This window comes from Aptenodytes patagonicus, chromosome 2 (assembly GCF_965638725.1).
Source record: "Aptenodytes patagonicus chromosome 2, bAptPat1.pri.cur, whole genome shotgun sequence".
In the NCBI taxonomy this organism is placed as follows: Eukaryota; Metazoa; Chordata; class Aves; order Sphenisciformes; family Spheniscidae; genus Aptenodytes; species Aptenodytes patagonicus.
Window position 1 is genome coordinate 111,126,644 of NC_134950.1, and position 25,884 is coordinate 111,152,527.

Here is a 25,884-nt window from a genome sequence, read left to right on the forward strand (position 1 = left end):
CACTCCGAGTGGTATAATTCTGTTTTCTAACCTGTGGAATTTCAGGAATTAGTCGGAAAACAAAATTTTGATTTATTTTGGATTTATCAGTAAAAATTGCTCTGTGACTATGAGAGCACCTTAAGCTTTCCAGACATCTCCTAAGAAGCGGAGATAACAGAATGTTTAGAAGCATCCACTAAAATTTGTTCACATGAAATGAAATGAAGGATCTCATCTCCAGACTTTGGCATACTTTTTTACCAGATGGACTTAGTCAGCATAGTTTCTTAAGACCTGGATTGAAAGCCACAAGTCACAGTGGCTACTCAAGATTGGGAAGCCCTTCATACAAAGAACCTGAAACAAAACTGTGCCCATGCACATTTCTGATCTGTGACCTTCAGCCTATGTTTCACAGCCACACAACTGTCAGAGGAAAAACAGTAACTGCCATTAGCACAGTGGGGCAGATCCTATCTTTCATCTAACTGTATATCAGCTGGGAAACCTCCACTGGGACCAATGAAACTATGTATATCTAAAACAGCTGCAATTAATTATGCATGGTTACCTAGGGTAAAATAGTGCTAAAAAATTCTGCAGAAATACCCAGTTTCTGATCTGTGTGAATGAGACATCTCTCTCTGCATGTATATTCTTCCATCCAAGAGATGCATTTAGAATCCTTCCATCCACAAAAGAAAAAAACAGGTAAGGCTGATGGTAAGAACAGGACGTGGAACCAAAACACAGGGAACCTGGTCTTATTCTTACCAGCAACTTTGGGAAAGTTGCTCTTTGGACTCAGGGATACCATTTTCAACTATTTTCCTTCCTCACTCAGATTTGCTTTAATTTATCTTTTTCATCAACTTCTATTCCACCTAAAAAGTTGCACACACATAATGTAATCCTAAGTAAGTAAAAGTAGGATAACAATAAAAGCATACGTGGAACTCAGTTGACTCATATTTATTAAGTATTTATAAAAAGGAAAGATAACAGAAATATGGCAGAATCCATCTCAGTGTTTTGACACTACGATATGGCATTCATTCCTTGTCTTGCCTTTTGTTGCTCATTTTGTATGTGTCTTTGGAAATTCTTTTTTTAAGCAAAGTTGAGTCACTGACTTTTATCTCATTTCTGGTCATGAATAAAAGCAGGAAAAAAATGGCTTGTGATGTAAAAAACACTTTTTTTAAAGAAAGAGACAAAAAGTTTCCAAATCAGCTACCTCTAAGTTACGAGCTTAGATTTCCAAGCCAGCAGTATATTGCTTTACCTTCATTGTTTTATCTACTGCTGTGTCATAAAAGAAAAGAGGTGAACATAGGCAGAAAAAAACCCCAGAATCATAATCAAGGGAAATACCAATTTTTTAAATGCATTTTTCTTTTTTTTCATAAGACCTTCCATGTACAAAAAAAATAGCTTAAAAACATTTTACGGTGCTGGGCTCTTTTCCACTCCCTTTTTACTACATTCTCTTATGTATTTCCTGATGTTACTAACCAGCACGCTACAAGAGAAATACTGATAAAAATCCCATAAGGAAAACTGAATTAGATTGATCTCTGTAACAACTTTGCCTGTTTGGGTGGGATACCTCTTTGCACAGGCAGCCCTTCATATCTCAGAATCCACTGCCTGCTTATTAATGCTAATATACATATTTTAAATATATTTTTAAAAAATACTAGCACTAAATAAAGACCATTCCAAAATAATCCTTGGTGACTACTAAATGCCACATATGGACATGTCTCCATAAACAGATAACAGAGAGATGGCTCCTGGAATAAGATTTCTGACCTTGAGTATCAGGAAAGGCAAAGCTGCTTCTGAAAGCAGGGAATGAATATAGCTGAGTTACATTGCCAAGCACTCAGCTGGGCAGCAGATACCATTTTGCATGAGTTTCTATGGATTCCTTTTACAGAAAGCTAGTAGGATGAGTCAGGGGAGGGGAAGAGCGAGATTAAAATCTACTAACCTGGGCTGATGCTTGAAGTGGGGTTGCAGAACTGCCAGTTCATGAACAAAAGGCCTACTTTTCTTTAAATGTGCTTATGGTCAGCATTTTGTCATTGCTAGTATAGTTAAGCCAATGTATCTTTTTTAAATTGAGTTGGACTCTCTTCCGGTTTATGGGTAAATAACAGAATGATTAAGTAAAGTCTGAGTCATTGTACTGAAAGATTCAGAAATTTGTGTTTGCACTACATTTCTGAGAATAATTTGGATCAAGATCAATGATCGTGCATTAATCTTTTCTGTGTTTGGCATTAAGGATATTTCTGTATCATTTCAGAAATCAGTTGGACTACTAAGTAGGTGGTCAAAATATTAGCTTAGATGGACATGGTATAAGGACAATAATCTACAACTAATATGTAGGCAAAGAATCTATTCATTCTGAAAATGGTAAAACTGCGTACAGAAGTGTCTAAAGGAAACCTGCTGAAATGGCACACTTACTTCAGAAAATGAAATAATTAGAAACAAAAAAATAGAGTATCTCCCCTTTGCAGTACTGAATTAGATGTGGATACAATTCAACTGAAATAAAATTCCTGTATTTTCTCTCTCTGCAACTTATCTTCAGTACTGTTGATCAGCGTACGTTTGATATCAGCAAACCTGGGACAGCTTCCACGTTACCTTCAGTAGCAACACTCCTTACCCTAGGCAAAATGCAACATTTTAATCCAGTTCATGAAGTGAGATGGAAACATAATGCAGCCTTCTGAAACAAATGCTTTGGCACAACTGATTATCTATGATCAACGCAGTGAACTCTTACCACTACTACCCAAACAGCACGCACGACAAACGTTAGTACAATTTGTCTGATGGAACAAATGGACGGAAAAAGCAACAGAAATCTGTGAAGATGCTCACCCTCTTCACACCTCTGGGGAATTCTGCATCTGGTTTACTCTAGAATGTAAGTTCTTCTATGCACTCACCCAAAAGAAAGCATAGTTTTAAATCCATTGATAGATAGTTGGATAAGTATGTCTCATAGAAATCCACCTATAGAAGTGTTGTGTGTTTAATATGTGCATCCATTTCTTGAAATGAAGGATCTCGTCACTAGCAGTTTTCTTCCAGCTAGAGTTTAAATAAATATTTGTTGTAAAACTAATCAATTTCTGTTTACCTTCTTCCAATCTACCAATTTTGAGCAGTAATGAAAACAAGCTATAAGCTGAAAATAAGGCTTTAAGACATTGAAAGCCATTCCTTCTAACAAAGAGCAGACCATGCTTCTTTAAGTCATTATTTTCCTCAAGAGGACAGATTTCCTCATGCAGTAGAACACCTCTGTTCAAAGCATCACAGGTGGAAAAGCATGTTGGATTCTCCATCACAGCAGTATTTCCACAGGAAGTAGCAGGGAAAGTTATAATAGTTTAGCTGGGTTTTTTTGGTTTGGATTGGATTGTTTTTCTGTCAATTCCTAGAAACCATTATAGTTTGAAAGTACTTTCTTTTGTTGGTGTCTTGGAGCCTAATACATTCATCATTCCACACAAAGAGAAGCAAGGAAACCCCTGGAAGTATAGCTATATATAAAAAAAAACAATGCATGACAGGAAGGTAGCTTACTTTGTCCATGTTCAAACACATGGATGTTCTTCCAACCTAATTGCATACTTTCCATATTCAAGCATATTTGATACTTTTTAAAGCACTATGTATTGTAAGTTGATCATCATATTTTTTCCACAGAGAAACAGTGACTGTGAAGAGCACATAATACTGTTGGCTTGAGTTTGAAATGGGATTGTCCTAAGGAGGTGTCAGGAAAATTCTCTTTCTTCCTCTAACCTGTGCTTGATGTTAAGAATTAGGAAGCACAAAAACCCCTCAACTAAAGTAATGAGAGGTAGCTACCCAGAAGGCCTGAAAATTACACTCTTGGTACATTATATGTTTAACAAATTTATACACATATTAGTAGTTGTTTATTTTATATACACACTCAAATACCAAAATACATATCTCAAAATAATTTTCAGCTAATTTCTATAAAAAGTCTGAGTGTAGTCAAGCAAATAGTGTTATAAATTGTACAAATGTTCTTAAAACTCTACCTGTAAATATTTAGAGTGTGCTTTTAAACTGTTGGTTTTGCTCTAATCTTATGAAATTATTGTTCAAATAAAGCTGGCTGCAAGTAGTAATTCAACCAACAGCCTAAATAGATGCAAACCCAAAATGCAAATTAATGTGGAAAAAAAGAAAAACCAAACATTTTCTGTTTTCTTCTGTCTTTTAAGATGGTAATTATATTCCTGTTAGAACAAACAAGAGAAACACAGGAAAAAAGGATATACCAAGTACTATTATGAATTTTAAATAATATAGCTTCCTGATCCCCTCATGAAAATCTTTTGATAGCCTTCAGAATACATATTTTTTTAAAATCAAATTATAAACCTTCCAATATTTGACTGACAACCCACTTGATCCACTGGATGTAGTTGCCAGGATACCATGAAAGCCACTTGCTTCTCTCAGCAGTCTGTTAGACCTGCACATAGTGCCACACATATTCTTCTTTAATCCTGTTGTGACTTTTATCTGACCTTTCACTTAGTACAGTTTAGGTTAAAAAGAAATGTTTGCTCATGAAGAAATCTATGTATCTGATGATCTATATTCAGGTTACAAGCTGAACAGGAAAAGCTATGTGATGAAATTTCATGCCAAACTGTACAAAAGAGGGCAGGATCACAATCTGTAAGAAATTCATTTTCCTTTTCAAGAGTTTGCATGGAAGACGGATATGATGATCCTCAATTTCACAATATATGTCAATAATATCCAACAGTTTTCTATAAATATTCAAATGCTGAGGGAGAAGAATGAGACAAAAGAACAGAAAAGAGTGCCACGGTACTGCAATCATATCGGTAGTCGTGTGGATATAAATTAAAGTTGCTCAAGACTATGTGGAGAAGTGTTACATTTTAAACACAAATTTAAGTATCACCTAAGAAGCAGAGCACACTCCTCAGAGTTTTCTAAGAACTAACATCAGAGTTCCAGCAACAAGAAAGAGAGAACAGAGACAGGGAGGAAAAAGGAATCAAATTAATAATCCTTTGAAACGCATGTTACTACTATGTTTCTTTATTACTGTAGGATTCTGATATAATTACACACGCAAGATTCTCAATTTCCTGTAAAAAGTTAGTTCTATCTATGGCCAGTAGACAAAGCACTGATAAGATAAATAAAAAAGTGGCCAAATCACGTATTTTGTAAAGTTAAAATAAAAGAACCCCATAATTCCAGCTCTTCATTTCCAGATACTGAATAGTGAAAATGGGTAAATGCTGACTAAACTGAAAATGGATAAACTCAATTTCCATGTGTTTCTAAGAGAAAGAATCTCTTAGATATTTTTTCCGACAGCTCGGAAAAAACAGCGCCAAGCGCTTCAGATCAGAACACCAGAGCTATCCCTAAAGGATCAGCAGCGGGTAGTGCAAAGACATCTTCCAAGTACAGATATTTCTCAAAGTTTATAAGAACGCTTCATTTACAAAACACCCATTTTATTTTCTCTACAAAGAGAGACTTTACTCAAGCTTTCCTCAATATCCAATAATGTGCAGGCAAAATTAACCATCAGCATCCAAAGGTTTGGTATGTTAGATATAGCCTTGGTGGTAACACGTTTATCACAGAGACAAGACAGACTAAATCTTACAATGTGGTAATTACAGCTGATAAGCTACCAGTAAGAATGGGTAAGAAACAATATTGCCTTTGGGAAAACTGAGTGTTTAAAGAACTTTTTCCAATCTCATATTAGAAATAAAGTTTCAGATCCCTAGATTTACATGAAGAAAAAAATCCAGAATGTTTTCAATCATCTTCAGTTTTAAATTTCTGTCTATATTAATGCAGTATAAAGTAGATGTTGAGGGATTTTAGAACAAAAATAGATTATTGACTCTGATGAATTGACTCTTCAATGATGTCAGAAAAGAATTACTATATTTCAGAAACAAAAAATTAATCAAATCTAACCAGTTCTTGCAAAGACTTGTGGCTTGCTGCATTTTTGTTTTGTTTTGTTGTTGTTTAATATAAATTAACATTCTTCCTCTGCTAGAGCTCAATATCATGCCACAAGTAAAATACATCGACAGCTACAAATTCCTTGTCATCCTTTGGCAAGAAGACCTTGACTTAGGTAAACTTCTTTTTAAAGGTCTCATTCACCAAAGATCGACCTTGCTAGTAACGCCTTCTGACATTATATCATTTTAAGCAGATGTATCTTGGTTTTAAGATAGAAGACTTCTACAGGTATTATATTCCCATCCTCTGCAAAACTTTGAAAGCAGAGGAGCTTTGTTTAGGCCAAAGCAGAGAATGACTAACCAGATAGCTTTCCTCTATTTTCCTGTTTACCACACCATTAATGAAGCAGCAGGGAAGTATAGGATTGACCATGAAAACACTGGGAACAAAGCTAACTACTCTTAAGTTTTCTAAAGAATTGCATGGGATTTTCAGAGTCTACCTGGATTCTGTATTTTTTTTAGATAAAAGCATTTTGTCTTTATTAGTGACAACCTCAGATAACCCAAAGTGTATAGACAGAGTATGCCACCTTAAAGTGACACTATTTGCACTTGAGGATACTACTCACACCTTTTGCTCACAGATTAAGGAAAACCACATTCATGAAAAATCCTTCCTTGCGTGATTTCTTCCATCTCCTGCCAAATGCATAAGGTTTTACCTCCTGTTGTGGTTTAACCCAGCAGGCAGTTAAACACCACACAGCCATTCACTCACCCCCCTCCCCCACCCCGAGTGGGATGGGGGAGAGAATCGGAAAAAAGGTAAAACTTGTGGGTTGAGATAAAGACAATTTAATAGGACAGAAAAGGAAGGGAAAATAATAATAATGATAAAAGAAAGTACAAAACAAGTGATGCACAATGCAATTGCTCATCACCCGCTGACCGATGCCCAAACAGTTCCCGAGCAGTGGCCACGCCCCCCTGGTCAACTCCCCCCATTTGTTTTTTTTTTTCCCAGCATGATGTCCTATGGTATGGAATAGCCCTTTGGCCAGCTTGGGTCAGCTGTCCTGGCTGTGTCCCCTCCCAGATTCTTGTGTATCTCCAGCCTCCTCACTGGCAGGGCAGTATGAGAAGCTGAAAAATCCCTGACTTAGTGTAAGCACTGCTCAGCAACATCTAAACCATCAGTGTGTTATCAACATTATTCCCATCCTAAATCCAAAACAGCACTATAGCAGCTACTAGGAAGAAAATTAACTCTATCCCAGCTGAAATCAGGACACCTTCCTCCCCTATTCATCACTCTTCCCCAGCCCAAGTCACATCCTGAATGGTTATTGTCTGATCTTTTTGGTAGGTAGTTTGAAATTTCTAATGGATTTGTTATTATGAATGGCTGCTTCGATAACGCATTCTTTGTTTGTGCTGATACTGTTTCTGGATGAAAGTGTGAGGGTAAGTACTTGAAGTTCTACAACTGTGTGCATGAAAAACCATCTTTTGAAGAAAATGAAAAATTATTTTGCTGTTTTCTACTTGCTGTATGACTGATAAAAAGCCTCTCATCATTCAATATGTAACTCGTGAGATGCAAGTGCAGCACTACCACGAATAAGATAGGATTGTTTTCATGCTTTTAGCCTCTGGTAGTATCTCAGTGTGTTGAATATTGAGAATAAAGACACTTTTGCAGGTGGAATTCACTACTAGGATCTGACAGCACACAGCTGAATTACTAATGGGATTCAACTCAATTACCTCTTTTTTGAAACTTTCTTCTGTTTAGACCTGTTTAGAATTAAACATGTTTCTTACTCTCCATTAATGATTTTGGCTACTCTTTTCATATACCTGCAGTCAAAAACAAAGGACAGGGTACTTTCATTGGGAAGGTACAGAGATGCTGTATTTGTTTAGGAACCAAGCTATATTTCTGATTTGAATAACTAGGATGAAACATTGTGACACCTGTATTATATATCTACCTTTGCCTCTGCTGCCACTCCTATTTTTAGAATAATATCCTTACAGAGATAGCTCAGGACTCCCGATGACATGGCTGCACTTAACAGTGATGTTCAAAATTCACACCTTCCATACCTATGTTGTACATTGGTCCATATTTCATATGCAAATTTGAATTCATGCAAATCAATCAGTAGCTTTTACAGATAATACTACTTACAGTGAATTCTATGTACTAACTTCAATGTGTGAAACTGTAAGACTTTTCAAGATCAGGATACCAAAGGCACTTTCCAAAAACACCGAGAGTGTTTATTCTGTTTTACGTATTGCGACTCTCAAGAAATGAGAATAAAACAAATTTCTATGTTGGCTTTCTTTAGTAATTTTGACACGATTTCTTTGCTAAATATGATTTGCCATTACTTCAGTGAAGGGGTAAGCTGCATGAGGAAAAAACAAACAGCCCTTGGCTGAAGCAATATAGCCAGCAAACAGGTCATATAATAGCATCAATTTGATATTACTATTAAAAATGTGGGTTTTTTTCTATTATCCCCTCCTGAGTAACTCTAAATAATTTCTTCTACTGCTTTAATAAAAAAAGCAGCAAAGATGAGCTTGGAAAAGCAAGTTTTGAGAATACACAGCTATCTGCTACCTGTCTTTGCTGAAAAGCAACAGACAAGAATCTCGGATCTCAAAAAATGTAGGATCTCTGAGAGATGTGCTAATGGCAATAATTGATGCTGATAGCAACTCTTCTGTTGTACCTTGGCAGCTGCTATTTTATGTAGAACTGCCAAAGAAAGCTTTTGTGTTGATCAAATAAAAAGTCTTTGATAACTGACTGAAAGCATTTGGTGGAATAGTACTTCAGAACTTGTTTATTTCTACCCAAAAGTGGAGTGAAAAAGGAAAGTATTTAAAAAAATAGAAATACCAGAATGCAAATTCATAAGAATATAATTTTGAAAATGACAAAACAGAAAATTTCAAACAGTTCCAGTCAAAACAACTCAATTGAAATGACATTTCTCAAGCTGAACTGCTTTATTTTATTTCACTGAAGTGATCAAACTATTTCAGTTGAATTTTTTTTTTTTCTATAGAAGAATATTGCCTTGCAAAAAACATGTTTTCAGATCCATATTCCCAGATCTGTTCCCTTATAGGCCAGGCTACCAATCAGACTATGTCCTATATAATACACCCCACAAATCCCTCAGAGCATTCACTATAGAATGATGAAACCTGCATGGAGTCCAGCCCACAGGAAAAAAGAGAAGGCTGACTGCTCTGCAAGTGCAGACCATGACTTAAAGGGAGAATTAATTTGATATTTTGGTCACTGGATAAAGCACAAAGCATTTTAACTGAGTTCACACTGCCACTCTCCTGCTTCCCCCTGAATATTCAATATAGACTATAAGAATTTGTAGGCAAAATCTACAAATCTTTTCCTGTTGAAAATTTCTGTTTGGAAAAGTGTTGGTTTTAATTATAAAATCCTTTTTATGTACTCCCAGCAAGCTTAATCACTGATTTTCAGTTCAAGACAACTTTTTTAATGGTTTATTTCTATTTAAAACAAACGTGTTAAATTCAAAAGCATTCATATAGAAATTAAAAAAAAAAAAAACAACTAAAAGAAAAACTGAGCTTCTAACCAGTTAGATATAAGAAGTCATACTCTATCCATAATCCTCCTTCATCATGGTCATCTCTCTCAATCTTCATTGAAAACTGCAGCACAAAAATATCTCAAAGCTGGATTTGGTGATAGACAGATTTAAGTCAGGGAAGGAGAAGAGAATTCTCAAGTCAAGTGTCTTTTCCTGACTAGTCCTCTTCTCTACCCCAAGACCTTTTATTTGCCTCTTCGTGTTGTGTTATGGTTCTTTCAACTTCTGGTAGCACTAACAGAAAATGGAATTTAAACTAAGAGTTACTATAAAACATTACTCCTTCATAAGGCTCTTTTCATTATAGATTTTCTTTCACAATACTTCAAAAAGGAGATCTGGACAGTTGTTCTCTATTTCATGGTGAAGGAACCAGGGGTTACACATCAGGTGAAGACCAGCTAGGAAACAAGACAGCTTTGAAAACAAGTCTCCTTGCTCAAAGTCTTAGTATTGTTGAAGTTAAATTTTAAACTGTCAACACTATTCTAATCTTGCATAATGTGAAGTCAGGATCTTTAGGGCTTTCTTTTGCCTTTTTTTTTTTTTAAATCACTCTTCTTGACATTTGATACAGCTCTCTACAGTGCCTGTAGATTGTATCACTTTAGAGATACATGACTATAAATGCTCTTTTCCATACTGCACAGGAAATAAGCTCAAATATTTATCCTACCAAATTATATAATCATATTCAAGAGTTGTAATTTTAAATCAATCTATCTGGTGTTAAAGAAACTAGACAGCTTTGTTGGCTTTGTATCTTATCTTAGATTTGGTTAGCCTAAGCTGCTAGAATTTGAAAAGATGGCTTTCTTTTCCCCAGGGAAAAATATCACTCTGTTAACAATTAAAATTATAATAATTATACAAATGTGTGACAAATTAAATACAAAGCTTCATGTAGCATAATGACAAAGCATAATGAAAAACACTGAAGTACATACCCTCATGTTTAATGTCTAATAACTTTGAGAACTTAATATATTAGGAAATTGGAGTTAAAATATTTAATTTTTGAGAAATATTCTTTACAATTACTTTTTATTGAAGTGTAAACTAATATAACAAGAAAATGCTAGATTAAAGGACCTTAGCCACATAGGATAATATTTCCCACAGTTCTTTTCACATCTTGGTTCAATGTACTTTGGATTTGCTTGGTTTCAAAGCAGAGTGCATGGGTTATCTTTCTCCTGTTTTTTCCCTGCAAGTGCCTGAGGTTAACAAGTTGTTTATTGATTTTTATGTTTATGTAATGTTCTCTTCTATTAAATGGGTAAATTCTGTATCCTACTGAGCAACTGAAGATGTTTGTTTTTACATAGTCTACGGATCTTATTTTTGGCTAGAACATTTTAAATCTCCCATCCACCACAGAAAATCCCTGTGTTAGTATGAAAAATACAGGTAAAGTCATATAATTTGTTTTTAATTGCAAAGCAAAATATGGGATTATTTAGAGCTCAATCTTGTAATATATCATTCTATCATAACAGACTTATACTGTTGTATTTTACAGAAATCCATAATCTATGCACTACATGTACATGTATTATACAAATCTGAACTGATTTGGGATTCCATGTGGGAATATATGTGCTCACAGGACTACATTAGATCATATCATCTTTAATGCTGGGCTGATTAGCAGACTTCTTTTACTAGTCTGGGATTTTGGTTCACAAGCAAAATTTCTCCCTGTGTAAAGCATCACTGTAGGAGTTCCTATCAGCTTGTATAAATTAAGTTTCTATAAATTAAGTTTCCTTGGAGTTGTCAGAATTGTTACCCCACCCCCCACCGCCCCTCACTCCCCATTCTAATGGCTTTTTATTGCCTGGAGAAACCATGCACATTTCCACATTCATAAAAATGTTTCTTAAGGTGAAAAAGGAGTTCTTCAAATACTGATTAAAAAGTAATTGCCTGAGGCCTTGAGTGGAGCAGTAATGCTGAAATCAGCATTCATTTCAAAGTTTTTAAAGATATGAAGAGAAATAAATCCACATCTCTTACACACTTATTGCTAAATCACATACCGGTACATTGATCTCTCTACCCGCTACAGTGCAATCACCACAACCTATAGAAATACCATAAATGAAGTATAGCAACACTAGATGCTTCTCTTAGATAATTTGTCCGAATCTTTGTGCCTCAACAATAGTTCACTGGCCTTAAAGGAATGAAATAATTTACATGATCCAAAGACTTGGCCCGGAAATATGGAACTTTAACATTCATACTTTTATACAGGCACAATGACATAAATGCATAATCGTATGGTTACATGAAGAGGTGATGACTATTTGCCAGCTCTCAGCTAAAAAAGTAAACCACCTCAAGCTTCTTAGCTAATCTATTATTAAAAATGGACTTGCTAGTGAGTACAAAGACTGTGTCTTTTCTCATCTTTGATCTACCAAGGATTATAGCCCTCTTCCTTCCTTTGTATTACAGACGAGGTTATACAATAAAAGAGAAGCTTGAGGTGAAACAGAGATGAAGAAGTTTCCTCCATGCAGGGCTCTATTTATACAAATAATCAAGTAGCCACATTATTTAGACAACATTGAAAACTGTTCCCTTCCAAACCATTAAGAACACCAGAACTTGCCAATGTGATGACAGCTGAGATCAGTTTTGGGTTAATATTCTGACCACTGTACTCTCTAAATGTCAAGAAGATTAAATATAGAAACTTATGCATGAGAGAGGGAGAGAAATTTGGAGGGAAAAAAAATATTTTCAGAGCCCAAGAGACACCACTGGCAGACTTGCTTCTGGCATCACAAGAGTACCTAAGGATGTAGAAAAGGACTGGCACCAGAAAGAGGAGGGGTGGATTTTGATGAGGTTCAACTTCAGACACCCAAATTAGGAGATAAGTCTGCTCTTAAGATCTCTAGAGATGCAAACGGAAACCTCATTTTGGGGTTCCAGGTCAGCACCTGGAAGACACTCTCTGTCTCCCTCTTTTCATTGACCATAAAGGGATCCAACTATAATGAAAACATCATCATTGATCTCTTAAATCCTTTTGTCTACAGGAGCTGTATCAATACCCATAGAGAGACTATGGTGGCTATGCTGCCCAGTATGCCAACTACCATCCTCCACTGCCAAACTGAACTAGTAGGGCCAGCCCACACTAGTAGCCGGGGTAGACTCAAAAACCTCAGTACACACCTCATACTTGTCCTTGCTCCTCTCCCACCTCTTCTTGTCTAATCTAAAGCATGAATAAGAGAACTAAATACAGTGCCAGCACCAGCTATCCCCACTTTAGTGACCGAAGGACAATGAAGGCAAAGTGGCTGCGGAGCTAGGAGATACAGTCCACTCTCCCTTGGCTTTCCTCTTTCACTGCACTACCTTGGTCTTGGCAACCTATACAGGCTTGAGGTGCCACACAGCACCACAGCTTCTTTCTAGGTATCCTGCACCTGTTTTTGCAGTCACTCCTCATCATCTCATCTGATTTGAGGCATAGTAGCACCTACCCATGCCTATAATCACCTATAACCAAAGACAGGATACCTCAGAGCAACCACAAGTCCCTATAACCAAGCTAATATCCCCAAGCTTCTTTTATAGACATCTGAGATCTTATCTGTATGATTCTTACCCCAGACATCAATATCTACCTCATTCTACAGAGCATGTGTTTCTCACCTAAATGCTCACTTATCTTTCACCTTTTTGCCACTACAGTGACAGAAATTCACATCATTTCAGATATTCTGTACAGTTTGTGCTACCCCTAATGCGAAGGAACTCTGGACACACTATGCTTATTGATATTGCTGGTTTTTGCCTGAAGAAGACGACTCTGTAATTTGGTCTTCCTGCTGGAGGGCAGTGTTGTAATCACTCACACAAGCTCTAGACCTTCCTAACAAAGACATGTTTCGAGCAGCCCCTTTTGCCCAGTTTGCAAATGCCTCACCCTTCACCAATATTTTAAATTACCATGTAAACTGTAACAAGTAAGCCTTTGCAAATGGGTGAAATGATGTAGAACATTCAATTACGAAGTCTCTGCATGAGCCAGTGGCAGCCTCTCAAGGTTTCGGTTTGCCTTGCAGGACATCCCAGTTTGACACCCATTCATGGCTCCATTCTGAGAGATATTTAGCATAATACGAAGGCAAATGCTACAGAGGCAGATGTCCTACTTGCTACAGAGCCACTGGGGAAAAGAGAGCACATGTATCATTCAGCGGTAGCCTGTGAGTGAATAAAATGCAAACAGAATCTCAAGGAAGACTCATCCAGACAGTCTGGACAGAAGGAATGAGCACGTAATGTTAAAAGGATGAAGAAATACAGCATATACATGTTGGAAAAAAGCGAAAAAAAGGCAAACAATTTCTCAGTAATGGTTACCTGTAACATTTTCAGATATTTATTTTCACCACATGCTTATCATTACTTAAACTCTGCTGCAACTCTGAAAAAATCCTTTTTTTTTACACTCCAAAAATAAGAGATTTCATCGTGACTGTCAAAATGACAAAGAAATGTACCGTGACAAATCACAAAAATCACTCCAAACCAAAGTAATAAAAGTAGAAGTATGCTAAGTTTTTAAGAATAAGCTAAAGATACAATTACCCGGTGTAAGTAACTAAAAATTGTATCTATCCACTGGTACCTTTATTGTGATATTCACAGCAGGAGAAAAATAAAAAAATCTATGGCTATTATTATTTATGGGACAAATTAACTAATTGGGTTGGGAATGGCAAAACATCAGTCCAGTGGTGTGAGCATGAACAGTGCAAAGGATTGGATGCAGATATCCCTAAACCTCACAAGAAAAGCATCTCTCTTGACACCTTTAATGAAAAGGTAATTGCAGTTTCATGCATCTGTTCTGCCCAAGTAACAGGAGTTTCAGAATACTGGTAAAAAATATCCAGTAATGTCATCAAAGGTAGAGCTCATTAACATACTAAATGTGTTCAGTGTTGAAGAATTTCTAAAATGTTATGATTTTCTGATACTTAAAATACAAATTTTATTATGATTTTAAGGAGGGATTGCAGAATAAAATTAAAAAAAAAAAAAAAAGTAGATTAGTTGTATTTAATTTTAGCCAGAAATGTTTTGTGTTGTAGTGGAAAGAATTCTCCTTTTGAGTGTAAACAGATCTACCTATAATTCAATTTTAACCATAAAATTGAAAAATCATTATTCCAGGAAGAAATCCAATAATATTTGAAATATACAATTTTGTTTGTTGAAGTCTCTGGGGGTTTTTGTTGGTTTTGGGGGCAGTTTTTTTGAAGAGGAGGACAGGGAAGCTAGAAACTGTTTTCTTCCTCTTTTTCATTTTATCTGGGTAACCCAAAATGCTATTATTTATACAGCTTTAGAAAGGGACACTGGTTTCCATGCTAAAACCTAAAATGATTAAAGGTCTTCCTTACAAGGTTACGTCCAGCTTTTTCATATACACTGAAGTCAACACTATTGATGGGTGATAGTGTCAGCAAAAAAAGAATATAGCCTTTTTTTTTCCTTGTAACTGAAACTCTTAGTTTATTTTACCTTTAAGCAAGATAAAAATATGGCTTTGTTTATGATTTCACTGGTTACAATTTAATCCTCTGCAAGATCATTAAAACTTTTATTTGCAAGTCTGCATCCAGTTTTTATTGCTCTTTTAACTGAATCCAACTTCCAAATAATAATCTCTTCAGTTCTGAGTTTTATATTTGCATTAAATAGACGTGATTCCTTCTTAAGCATACAGGATACTCTCTAAACTAATGTATAAACATCATAGAAGTGCTTGAGGCTCATAGCAAGTACAGTTAGTCTAGGGATACAACACTTGCAGAAAGTATTTTAACTCATATACACTGGAAGAAATTTGAATGCTTAATATTATGCCAATAGATGATTAGTAATATTCCTGAATCTGGATTAAATGCTAGAGGATAGCAGATATAAAATAACAAAAAGTGATTTATAATAAAAAGAATCTTTATATAAATTAGAAAGATTATTAACATACTTTCCCTGCTCATAGAGTAGTTTCATCTCCTCAAATAATGATGGTAGTAACATATATAATTATGAAATTATGTGGTATTTTTTACCCTGAGGACTCCAAAAGCAATGTGTAAATGCAATAAACCAAAAAACAGGTTATATAAGATGTTCTTTTTGTCCCCCACTGAACACCGCTTTTTTCTGAACTAAGTAACAGTTGACTGCAGAAGTAATTGTACATAGTGTATAGCTAATAACTTCAGCTACAACTAAAATGGATATTTTTTAAAGCCACTTAATTTACACTGTTACAAATGTTGGCTATGACTATGAAGTTATCTCTAGAGAAGGTGTCAGAGAATCTTTCTTCTTTGCAAACAATTTCAACCATGTCATCCTGTTGTACTCTTGAATACACACCTTCTCCAATACCTTTTTCTGTGCAGATCTAAACCTGGAAATTCTGTATCATATCCATGACAAATGAACTTGGAGAAAATTTATCTTTGGCTGTAAGGTCTGTTTATAGGAATACATTTTAGAGCCATTTTCACCAACATCTTCAATTGGCAGAAAAACAAACAAACAAAACCACCCCTAACCAAACATGACGCCCCTCCCCCCCCAACAAATTGAAAATAATTATTGTGTTTCAGGGCCTTAAAACCATGTGTCATGTAGCATGGATGCATCCCAGCTATGTCATCTGGTTTAAGGGCTAGAAATCAGTCCTTGGCCCTGTTTAATTTATTACTATAAAAATAGCCATCGCAACTTTGACTTGGACTCCCAATCCCAAATGCTATCTTAGCTATCATCTTAGCTACTGGGCCAGCTTTACTTACCGTATTTCTATTCTGGATGGTATATCAGATGCTCAGTTTAGGTAACTGGATTTGAACTGGCTCCTGAAGTTTCCCCAGTTGGAACGACTTCTCTTTAGATTTTTTTTTTTTAAAGGAAAATTATATTCATCCATGAAAAGTTAGTCAATGCACTAGATACTTCAAAGGATATTTTGTTGGAAATGACTGCTATTATGGATGACTGACTAAGTAATGTTAACTACATGAAAATATGTTCCTTTTTTATTGATATTCCATACATTTTTTCTTAGAAACCAAATTCTTGGCTATTATCCATCTCTGTTTAATATCCTGCTCAGTGTGGTAGTATTTCCTCACACATTTAGATACACACACCCTGAAAAAATCCAGACCACAGATTTTCAAGAGCACTGATTTCTATTTTCATTTTTATTCAGGCCATGTAACTACAACTGCAAATTTGTACTTCTTTGGCAGGTCTTGATCTTTTTATGAAAAATGAAAACTTTCTGGGTGTGTTGTAAGCATGAGGCCAGCACTCAGATAACTTCAGCAACTGACAAGCAGCATTATATCTTATTTCTATAGGTCCTGGAGAATGGCACAAGAAGTACCATGTAACTGACTTTAATGGAGAAAAAAAAAAATCACAGGATATCAGTCATAGTTTGACTCTGAGTTACTGGAGTAGCTATTGCATAATCTCCTAGATGGCACCCTTATGAAATTGTTCCTAATGCCTTCCCGCTTTCTAAAGAAGTCAGCTGAGACTACATTTTACTAAATAACCCAAGATTATGAGTAAAAATATATTTCTTTGTGAAGTTAAATGTTAATGTTCTATTAGTTTTTGCCAAATTTCTATACTTAGAATTGTCAGTTAGTTTAATATCATCTATTAAGCCTATTAACTTAAACAAATGTTATGCAATTTATAAATATTTCTTCCACTGCAATGCCAATACATTTTACATTATTAGTTAATTAATATTGAGAAAAGTAATATAAATATGGTGCAATAATCAGCAGTATATGTATTCAAATGTTGGTTTGTTAATGTTATATATTTCCTCAAATATCAACTGGTAAAAAAAGAAAAGAAAATAATAATGCTTGAAGAAATGCATTACTTTGGTGGCATAAAATATGAGCAACAGACAATGATGTCCCTTATCACGGGAGAAATCTTAACGAAGATGATAACATTTTTCCCTGTTTTCTGCCTGCTGAGACATCCTATACTGGAAATGTTATTCAGGAGGCTGTAAGCTTCATTTCATGTAGGTGAGAACAGGAGAAAAAGAGCAATGAAAGATTAAGGTGAAAAAAGAAGTGAGACTAGGCAAAATTAAAGCATGCTAACAAAGTGGTAGCCCAGAAAACAGCAAATCACTCCCTAAATAAAAAAAAAAAGAAGAAAAAAATAATTAAAAAAAAAGGAGACAGAGACTCATGTTTGCCTGCCCCTTCTTAGTCTGTTTTCTGGGTTTATAGAAAAGACATGGGGGGACCAAATCCAAATTTAAATGTTCCTAAACATCAGCATTTTTTTTCCAGGCAATACAAATCCCTGAAAGACATGACCAGTTTCACAGAGTACCCACGGGGTTTGCTCATGTGGACGCTGCTCACTCAGAGCCCGACAGCCCTGCAGGGACCAGCACAGGACTTTCGGATGCCCCATGGAGGGAAGGAGGGTCTGGATAGTCTCCTCATCAGCATGAATTTGTCCTTTCAGGCTCTCTTTAGGGAAGTACCAAACACTTGCATCTCCCGGTGAAGTGGATAGATTGAGCATGAAATCACATCTAGCCAGTGGAAATTAACAGTCATCGCTTATGACCCCTGTCTTTACTTTTTAAGAAAAGTTTTCTTAATGGAGCTGCTGAATTTGGATATTAAAAGTGCCTAACTCCCTTCCATTTAACTTCCGCCTTCTGCTAGCTCATACTGCCAAAATTATATTGCTTTAGGATTATTTTTTCCAACAGTTTGACACTTACAGATGTGGATGAAAAGGACAGGTGGTCCCTATAGGAAACACTATGAGAAATAATCAGAGGGAGAAGTCCAGAATGAAACAAGGCAGGACATGTTCTCATGCACCTCCTGCCTTTCCCATCATACAAGCCACTGGAGCAGGAATCGCGAAACAGGCAATCGCAAAAACTAAGCCACAGGACTCAAAACGCTACTGCACTTCAGAGATTGCTGCTAATATTGTGTATATTATAAGAGCACTCACATGATGTCAAACATGCTGCTCACTAATGAAATGGCCCTCTCTGGAGGATCTTTTTTAGGAGCAGAAGGAATGTTGGCTAATGCCTCCATAGCGAGTTGTGTCCCAGCAAGCCAAAAGCACCAGGCAAGGGTGGCCAAGCACAATACATTTTTAAAACTTTCATCTTCATGTCTATATCAGCTGCCTGAAACATGGCTGTCAAAGGACTTCAGAGTAGGAAGACATATGTGGAATGCGTTTGGTCAGGCGTTTCAAGCACTACAATGAACTTTGGGCCACCTGAACACGAGGGTGTGAGCAGAATTGTTGCACTCAAACACTGCAAACAGTATTTGCTTTATACTGAAAACCATAACACTGATGTGCCCTGTTGTGTAACAGGATTTCATAGGAAAAACATTTGGGATGAGGTATAAAACCAAGATCGATGGCCATTAATGGCCATAGTTAAAAAAGAAAAAGCCAAGGAATTGTTAAAGAAAGAAGAAAGCCAAGTAACACCTACACTTTCAAAAAAATTTCCATCGACACTGGCTGAAAGACATGACCTTTCCTTTTTGATGTCGCAGTCAGTCCAACTATCTAGGAATTTGTTACTTCCAGTCTGGACTGTTGCTAGTTACACGACAGTACAGGAATGCAACTAGTACAGCTATAGCTAATTATTTCAGGACATGCTATTTCCTCATTCATTTACCTTGTAGGGTCCTTTGCAAAGAGGAAAGCATGGTTTTAAAATGCACCGGCTACCAGTTTGTTTTCAAACGTAACTCAAAACTCAAAGTCCATCCTTGCGAGCCAAATGCCAGCAGCTGTGCCCAGTGCATGGCCACCAAGGGCAGGGACAGCCCCCTGGGCCTCCTGGGCACAGGGACTGCCTTGAGGCCAGCACCACAGAGGCCTTCCTCCAAAGGATGCTGGGCAGAGAGGCGGCGGGCAGGGCTGCACATGGGGAGGCCCGTCACCCCCATGTCACAGTGCCACCACCTGGCAACGCAGCAGTCACAATGCCCCGGGGAAGGATAAAAGGGGGCATCCTCCCATGTCCAGCTGCCAGAGCTGGCCCAGGGGCAGCCTGAAGACATCCGAGAAGAAGTCCTTGAGGAGCCAGTGGAACTACTTGGAGGGGGCTGAGGGAGGAAGACCGGAGGCGGGATGAGGCTGCTGGAGGTTCTCCGCTGCAAGGCCAGCTCCCAGTGGGACCACCTTCAAAGATCATCTAAGGGACAGAAATCCTTTTCAGCTGGATAGCAGTGGCCAGACCAAGGGAATGGCTTCTTGAGGAGCACTGCAGAGCTCGCCATCCTCATCCCCTGTGGAGCCAATGGCAGCAGCCATAAGAAATGGGATGAAGAGATGTTGCCAGTGGTCTCAGTGCTTTGGAGCACTCACTGGTGCCCTGCCAGGCACAGGAAGGATTCTTGCCCCCAAGGTCAATCAGGCCGGGGGCATTTGGCCACTCTCGGAAGCCCCTGAGATGGTGCCAGGTTGAAGGAGAACAGGGCTTGGGCGTCTCCCGGGAGGCATGACCAGCCTGTGGGACGAGGAGGCAGGTCTTGCTCACATGCTCAGGGAATAGCCGATCGCCAGCTCTGGGGTCAGGAAGGAATTTTCCCCCGGGGCAGATTGGCACTGGTCCCCGGGGGTTTTTTGCCTTCCTCTGCAGCATTGAGCATGACCACTTGTCAGGGCTCCTCCGGTCCATTTTGGCGAGGTTCCTGCCTGCTGCTCATGCACCAGGAAGATGGCCTCTTGTGCCCTGCAGATGCGAGGAGGAAGGCTTTTTTCCCCCCATGGTGGGCTAGCAAGAGTCCCCGGGGGTTTTTTGCCTTCCTCTGCAGCACTAAGCACGGCCCCTTGCCAGGGCTCCTTTGGGCCATTTTGGCTAGGTGCCTGCTGCTCGTGCTCCACAAAGGTGGCCCTTGTGCCCCGCATCTGGGTGGAGGAAGCTTTCTAGACTCCCAGGGAAGCCCCCCAGGGTGGTCCCCGGGGTTTGCTGCTTTTCCTCTGTAGCATTGAGCACAGCCCCTTGTCAGGGCTCCTCTGGGCCCTTTCGGCTCGGTTCTTGCCTGCTGCTCTTGCACCTCCAAGGCGCCACTCGTGCCCTGGCTCTCTCTGGCTCTCTTGCCCATTGCAAGTTTGGAGCGGGAGAGAGCTCTGCTCTTCCCTTGGCTCCATTTCCCCAGGGGTTCTTGCTTGTGCAAAACAGCCTGTGCTTGGAAGGGCTCCAAGCTTGCTGCCCCATCCGGAGCTGCCACTTTCCAGCTCTCCCTGCATGCAATACAAGTGCAGGGCAGGCACAAGAGCGCTTTTCGTGCATCACTGGCCAAGAGGCACAGCAGAGCAAGTTTTGGAAGGCAAGAAGTGTGCTTGTCATCAATACGTGTCATACTTTGGAAAATACCCCGCGGTACCACACACCGCTTCTTTTGTGTGTGGTCGGTACCGATACTCACTCTTCAGGAAGCAGGGACTGCTTGGCCTGTATTCCTGCTGCTGCTTTCTGTGTCTCTGTGGCTTTCCTTTGCCAGACTGCAAGGCATGTTCTTTCAAGCTAAACTGAGGAATGCATCAGCCTGCTCCTGGCTACACATGGGCATTGTGTTAGTGCTTGTGAGCATCAGCTCTGAAACAGATTCAGAAAACTAAAATAAAATCCTGTTTCCACTTGTAACCTTTGTGATTTCTGTCCTTGAAAGTGTTTTTGGAGCTGAAAAACCCCTGGCATTTCAGGCAAATAACAGTTTCATCGTTATTCGACTCATGGTGAGTGCAGGGAATAGAATAGAACAGAACAGAACAGTTATGCTATGTTATGCCTAGAGTTCTGCGTGACAAGCTATGACCTAGACCTGAGGGCTCCATCCAGGAGAGCAGCTCTCTGCAGTGCGGGTCCCAGGCCCATCCAGGAGACAGGGGCAGAGATGGGCACACCTACAACATGGCTCAGGCAGGGACTGAAGGCCCCAGGCTGAGCTGAGACACGTCCCCTGGGCCCTTGGCAGGAGACGGTGGGGATGGGGGTCCCGGGGGAGGCCGGTCCCAACCACTGAGGCCTATGAGCACCCCCAGGACCCTGGCAGAAAGTAGACTTACACTGCTCATCTGCTCCCCTTCAGACATTTGTGGTTGGCCACTTGAAGACGAGTATTGGGCCAGATGGACGTTCGCTCTGAGGGAGTACTGTTGTTCTCAGGCTCTTGTGTTTTAGTATGTTTTTCCAAGGGAAACAGCTCAGGCATTTCTAAAAATGAATACAAGGAGAAAAAAAAAAAAAACATCCACAGGGAATGAACAGGTATTGCTCACTTCAAAAAGATTTGCAACCATTTGCCATCGTGTGGAAACCCAGCTAATCTGGATGAACACAAAAGACTTTCAAAAACCGCACTTCATGCCTGCTTTTTGCAGATTTCTTCAGATGGTCAAATAATCTTGAGACGATCCACAGCTCTCACCCCCATCAGAAGGTACACGCCTCCTTCCCACCACGTGACAGAGCCAATGCCTAGGATGGGACATGACTGCCCATTCAATCCCTTCTGCTAGTGCAGGGCTGGGAAGAAATGTCACCAGAGATTTCCTCAGCATGTACTGGTAGGGAAAGAAGGAGGTAGGAAGAAGAATATACTAGACTAGACTAGACTAGTTAAGTTGGAAGGGACCTACAACAATCATTGAATCCAACTGCCTGACCACTTCAGGGCTGACCAACAGTTAAAGCATGGTATTAAGGGTGTTGTCTAAATGCCTCTTAAACACTGACAGGCATGGGGCATCAATCGCCTCTCCAGGAAGCCTGTTCCAGGGTTTGACCACCCTCTCAGTAAAGAAATGTTTCCTCATGTCAAGTCCAAACCTCCCCTGATGGACGCAGCTTTGAGCCATTCCCACGCGTCCTGGCACTGGGTACCAGGGAGAAGAGATCATCGCCTCCCTCTCCACTTCCCCTCCTCAGGAAGCTGTAGAGAGCAGTGAGGTCGCCCCTCAGCCTCCTTCTCTCCAAACTAGACAAACCCAGTGTCCTCAGCCGCTCCTCAGAGGACATGCCTTCCAGCCCCTTCACCAGTTTTGTTGCCCTTCTCAGGACGCAGTCACATATCTTAACATCCTTTTTAAATGGTGGGGCCCAGAACAGCCAGTTCTTCACCCAGCGCACTGTCTACCTGCTCATCTCTCTATTGGACAACTTGTCCAGAAGGATTCTGTGAGGGATAGTATCAAAAGCCTTACTAAAATCCAGAAAAACTACATCTACTGCCTTCCCTTCACCCACTAGGCGGGTAGCCTTATCATAGAAGAATATCAAATTAGTCAGACAGGACTTTTCCTTTGTGAACCCATGTTGACTCAGCCCAATGATTGCATTGTTCTTTAAATGTCTTTCAGTGATGCCTCATGATCTCCATAATCTTTCCAGGTACTGAGGTTAGACCAACGGGCCTGTAGTTTCCTGGAGGTTCCCTCAAGGCCTTCTTGAAAATTGGAATAATGCTGGCTAGCTTCCAGTCAGCAGGGACCTCCCCAGGCTCCCAAGACCTTTTGTAGATGATTGGGAGGGGTCCTGTGGTAACATCTGCTAGCTCCTTCAGTACTCTGGGGTGAGTCCCACCAGGCCCCATGGACTTGTGAACATTCAACTGGTACAACTTGTGCCTTACAGTTTCAGTGTCCACAAATGGGAAATCACCGTTCCTGCAGTCGTGGTCCTCGAACTCAGAGGACCGGGCAGCCCAAGGTCTATCAATATTATTAAAGACTGAGGCAAAAAGGCATTGAATGCCCCTGCTTTTTCTTCATCCCAGTTTGTCAGGTGATCATCAGTCCAATATTTTCCTTGGACCTCCTCTTGCTATTAACATACTGAAGAAAGCCTTTCTTCTTGTCTGACTCAACACTGGCCAGTTTCAACTCTAGTTGAGCTTTGGCCTTTCATGTCTTCTCCCTGCATATGGAAACCACAGCTCTATAAGCTTCCTGCAAAGCCTGACCTCGCTTCCAGAGATCATACAATTTCTTTTTCCTCCTGAGTTCCAAGAGGAGTTCCCTGTTCAGCCAAGCTGGTCTTCTGCCCCACTTGCTTGACTTCCGACACAATGGGATTGCCTGCTCTTGTGCTTTTAAAAGGTGATTCTTCAAAAACTGACCAGCACTCGTGGACCCCTAAGCCCTCAAAAGCTGTTTCCCAAGGGACACTGCTAAGTAGCTCCCTGAGTAGCTTGAAGTTTGTTCTTTTGAAATCCAGGGTAGCAACTCTGCTGAACTTTTTTCTCATTACACCAAAAACTCTAAACTTAACCACCTTGTGGTCACTGCGTCCAAGACAGCCACCTTCCATTACATGTCCCGTGAGTCCTTCTCTATTCACAAATAGCAAGTCTAGGAGGGCATCCTTCCTAGTTGGCTCACTGAGTACTTGTGACAAGAAATTATCTTCCACAAACTTCAGGAATTTCCCAGACTTGCTTGTCACAGCAGTATGGTATCCCAGTTGATGTCTGGGAAGTTGAAATCTCCCATAAAGACAAGGGCTACCAATCCAGAAATTTTTCTTAATTGCCTATAGAATAACCCATCAGTGCTATCATCCTATAATATATTTCAAGCTTATTTTGAGAGAGACACTTCTCTGTGGAGAGGCGTGGGAGCTCAATACCAAAGCCTAGTGACCTGTAGGTTCTCTAGAGGGAAAACAAGGGTACTATTTGATACCACCTACAGTAATGCTTAAGATAACATTAGGACCAAGATTGTTCAAATCATTTACAAAACAGCTGTCAGACTCTGCCTTTTTTTGGTCATTAGTGAGCACCGCAACAATTAGATCAGTGACAGCTGTGGAAAATATCATACCATATGAGTAAATCCTTTATGGAAATATCTTTAATATTTAGTTGTAAGCAATATCAAGAAATATAAATTAGTACACAGTGTACTATTTTATAAGCACGCCCCATTTAATTTGAAGGATCACCTTCTTTTATTCTTACAAAGAAACTGACAAGATCAAGTTTCAAAACGTTCATATTTCCAAATTAATAATAATATAAAACCAGGGTCAGATTTAATTTTTTGAGGAAAGAAATGCTACAAATCAGTAATTACTACAGTAGAGAATTTAGCCAAAGTGTCACTCCAATCTCTGCTTAATCAGCCAATAATTATCAGCTTACAGAGAACAGCCATGCAATAGATAAGGTTTGGGTTTTGGTTTGTTTGTTTTTTTTTTTTTTTAATTAACAGACAGAACAAATGTACACTAATAAAGTTAAAGTATCTAATAGTCTACTGAGATGCAGATACTTCTGTAGTTTGCTATCACTTCAATTCTGTTTTCAACAGTAGGGACAATCTGCTTTATGTGTCAGTCTGGTTTAAGATTCATATCTCTGGCAGTAATCAGTTATTATATAAAAATATTCAGTATTCAGCAGCATGATATTAATTAGTCTGCGTTTTCCAGATCACCAATTTCTTCAACATGATGATGCATGAGATTTAATAATGCTGTTAAATAAAAACCACAGGAATTCTGGGGGGAAAAAAACACCTATTTTTGTAACATTGGAGGCCAAACTGTAGTATTGCACTGCAGAATATTATTTACTTTTCATATTTGCAGAAAAGGTTAGAAAAACAGTCTGAGATGTATCACTGTCTTCATCAGTTAAGCACATGAAGACCATAACCAGTCAGTGGAATGGGAGGAAAAAAAAAAGTAAAAATAGACAACAAATTAAAAAACAAAAAAATGTGTTATATGACGAATGGGTAGAATCAACTTGTTCTCACTTATCTTTAACTAAATCACTGAATCAGCATCATTAACTACTGTTGAACTGTATATCTATGTACATTTATACATACATACATACACACAGACTCTGGAAATGGTGTGTTGCACATATACACTCTAAATGATTAAAATGAATGTCTCTATTGGCTTCTGCGAGTCTGCTATGTCTGTTTAAGTAGCAGACTCTAGCACACAAATTATTATTACAGCTATGTTCCTAACAATTCTAAATTATGTAATCAAGATAGAAAACACTCATCACCTACAAGAAGGTGAACCAATTATTAAATAAACTTCAAAATGTGTTTTTTCATCAGTG

The 25,884-nt window shown here is 38.8% G+C and overlaps 1 protein-coding gene across 1 annotated transcript in view; it reads right to left on the minus strand.

The window, feature by feature from the left end:
* CNTNAP2 (contactin associated protein 2) overlaps positions 1–25,884 on the minus strand; it is a 1,225,394-nt gene that overhangs the window by 920,491 nt on the left and 279,019 nt on the right. The window lies entirely within an intron of this gene.